Source organism: Empidonax traillii, unplaced genomic scaffold (assembly GCF_003031625.1).
Source record: "Empidonax traillii isolate 1590-97213 ecotype Southwest subspecies unplaced genomic scaffold, ASM303162v1 scaffold1124:size387931, whole genome shotgun sequence".
In the NCBI taxonomy this organism is placed as follows: domain Eukaryota; kingdom Metazoa; phylum Chordata; class Aves; order Passeriformes; family Tyrannidae; genus Empidonax; species Empidonax traillii.
In genome coordinates, this window is record NW_020956317.1 from 72868 (window position 1) to 75474 (window position 2607).

Consider the following 2607-nt stretch of genomic DNA (forward strand, 5'->3'; position numbering starts at 1 on the left):
AAAAAAAAAAAAAAAAAAAAAAAAAAAAAAAAAAAAAAAAAAAAAAAAAAAAAAAAAAAAAAAAAAAAAAAAAAAAAAAAAAAAAAAAAAAAAAAAAAAAAAAAAAAAAAAAAAAAGCACAGGAAGAAACGATACCAAAAAAAAAAAATAAAAATAAAAATAAAGGTGCATCAAAGAACTTACCTCAGATGCTTCAACCACCCCAAAGTTCAAACTCACCTTGTATCCTAAGGAAATCCAGCTGTTACAGTGCAGATGCACAGGAAGGGGCAGTGGATCCCAAAGCCTGGGGAGTGTGGCAGTGGTTTGAGTGTCACAGCAGTTCCACAGTTCCCCAGGGGGTTGTCTCTCTCTCTCACTTTGCAGTGCAATCTCCTGTCCTTGAGTCTTTGTTGTCTCAGTCTGTGTTGTTCCAAAAATGCTGCTTTGCCACCGGGCTGGGGAGATCAGTGATTATTGTGGATCAGGAGATGATTGGTTTGAGAGGGGGTGGGGAATTGCAGGATTCTCCCTGATTTCCAAGTTGGTTTGACTCAGTGGTGTGACATGAACTTCCAGGACTCAAAATCCCGGGGTCATGTGCTTCGCAATTGGGATTATTTCCTCCAGATCCCTCTGGATCAGGCTCTAGGACACCACTACAGTGACCTAGAGGTTGAAGGGAAATATTTCAGTGTGATTTTTGGAGTCCTTTCTCCCCCCTCAAGGCTTTCAGTGGGGGGTGATGTGTGTGTGTGTGTGTGTTGCAGTAGGAGAAGATTCCTAGGGCTAGAGAAATAAATGAATTATTTTTTTTTCTTTGTCGTATTTTGTTGCTGGCAGAAGTAAAATATTGTATGGGGGGTGTGGGAAATACTCTATTTTCATAATCACTGTGTATAAAAAAAAAAATCTATTGGAACTTTCACTGGGAGCACTGTTGATTAATCACAGCACGTGGCATCGTCCTTCACAGCTGAATTTAAGGTACCTCTTTTGCTATGGCAGAGCTGGATGAGGAGCCCAAAGAGGGGCCTGTGGCAGAAATTCCAGCCTCATTTAAGTTGCAATTAATAAAAGTGTGAAAGAGAAAAGTGGCTTGGTTGTCTTCATTTAAATAAACGACCCGGTCTTGCCTGACAGCAGGAATTGTTGGGTTTGAGCATAACCTTTGCTGGAGAAAAACAAATGTACCTTGTGGGGGTTGCTGCAGTGGTTTTGATACATTAATTTAGGGAATTTTCATGAGGTTTTCTGTTGATTTGTCGTTAATTTCTAATATTTTCAGCTTTTTTTGTCCCCACCCTTCCTATTTGCTTGATAAAATAGTTGGAGGCAGGAGTCACCACCCACAATTTCCAGAGGTAAAAACACCTTTCCCACCTTAGAGATGAGCAGCATCACACAAAACCCCCTTAAAAAGGAACTGCAAAAAAAAAAAATCTGGTTGAATCCTCCTCTGAAATGCTGCAGCACAGGCAAAAAAAATGTCCTTGACTTTGGTCTGTAATTGTGATTTCAGACTGATAAACTGATGGTACAAACAAGCCATTTTCACAGCTTGAGCAGTTCCATCAGCTGGAGTTAAATGCTGGCTGCTCTCTGGCCATGAGGAGGAGGGGCATTAGAGCAGGAAGAATGACTCTTTTTGCTAAGAGTCACTAAATCCTCCTTAAATTATTTACTTATTAAATTGCTGTTAATCCCTTTGGAGCTCTGAGAGGTCACGGGAGGAAGGAACGGGGGATGTTTGGGGAACAAGTGGACATGAGACACTCAAGTGGCACCAGAACGGTTCAGAGCAAGGCAGAAGGGCTGCCAGGTGGGTGAAAAATTAAAATAAAACAAACAAAAAACCCCCCAAACAATATCATTCATGCAAAGAGCTCTTGGCTGCTTCAGCAATCTGCACCAACTCTGAGGAACGAAGAACGTGAAATGGTGTGGGTTGGAAGGGACCTTAAAGTTCTTCTCATTTCATCCCCCTGCCATGGGCAGGGACACCTTCCACTAGCCCAGGTTGGTGGCACTGGCTGAGTTTTTAACATCCCTCCCAACACAAACCACCCTGGGATTCTTAAAGTCTGGATTCCTCACCCATCTCGAGTCCTCAACAACACAAATTCACCCAAGAACTTCTCCCTCGAAATCAGAAGCCACTGACAGGAAAACTCCTGCGTTTTCCAGCAGTCAGCTGGCTCTGAGTGTCATGATTTACAAGCTCTTAAAAAGCCAGGCTGTAACTTTCATGGCTCTGAATTTACCAGCTACCCAGAGGGGGGCTCCAATTATGGGCTTTAGTCATTTTAACAACCAAAATCGCAGCCTGGGAGGTAGAATTAGATGAAGGCACCTGCTGGGAGGGGAGTTGGTGTATAAAAGTGAGGTGACAGCCACAGCCACAGGATGTTTTCCATCTGAGAAGAGCTGGAGTTGCTCCACAACCCCTCTTGGGCAGCAGGTAAGAGCCTGAATGACAACAATCCAGAAATTCAGCATTTCCATCCTTCTCCAGGGTAAAAACGGAGCTGTGATGCCTTCATGATGAGAAAGATGCTTGGTTTTTTGTCTCTCCCAGGATGGAGAAGTCCAGGCAAAGCTTTGCCAGTGTCCTGCTGGTGGTGCTGT

At 43.0% G+C, this 2607-nt stretch overlaps 1 protein-coding gene across 1 annotated transcript in view; it reads left to right on the forward strand.

The window, feature by feature from the left end:
- The first annotated feature begins 2406 nt into the window (after positions 1–2406).
- GNRH1 (gonadotropin releasing hormone 1) overlaps positions 2407–2607 on the forward strand; it is a 3052-nt gene continuing 2851 nt past the window's right edge. Inside the window, exon 1 of the mRNA XM_027905142.1 lies at positions 2407–2440. The gene's annotated coding sequence lies outside the window, so the exon portion shown is untranslated. The remainder of the gene's footprint in view (positions 2441–2607) is intronic.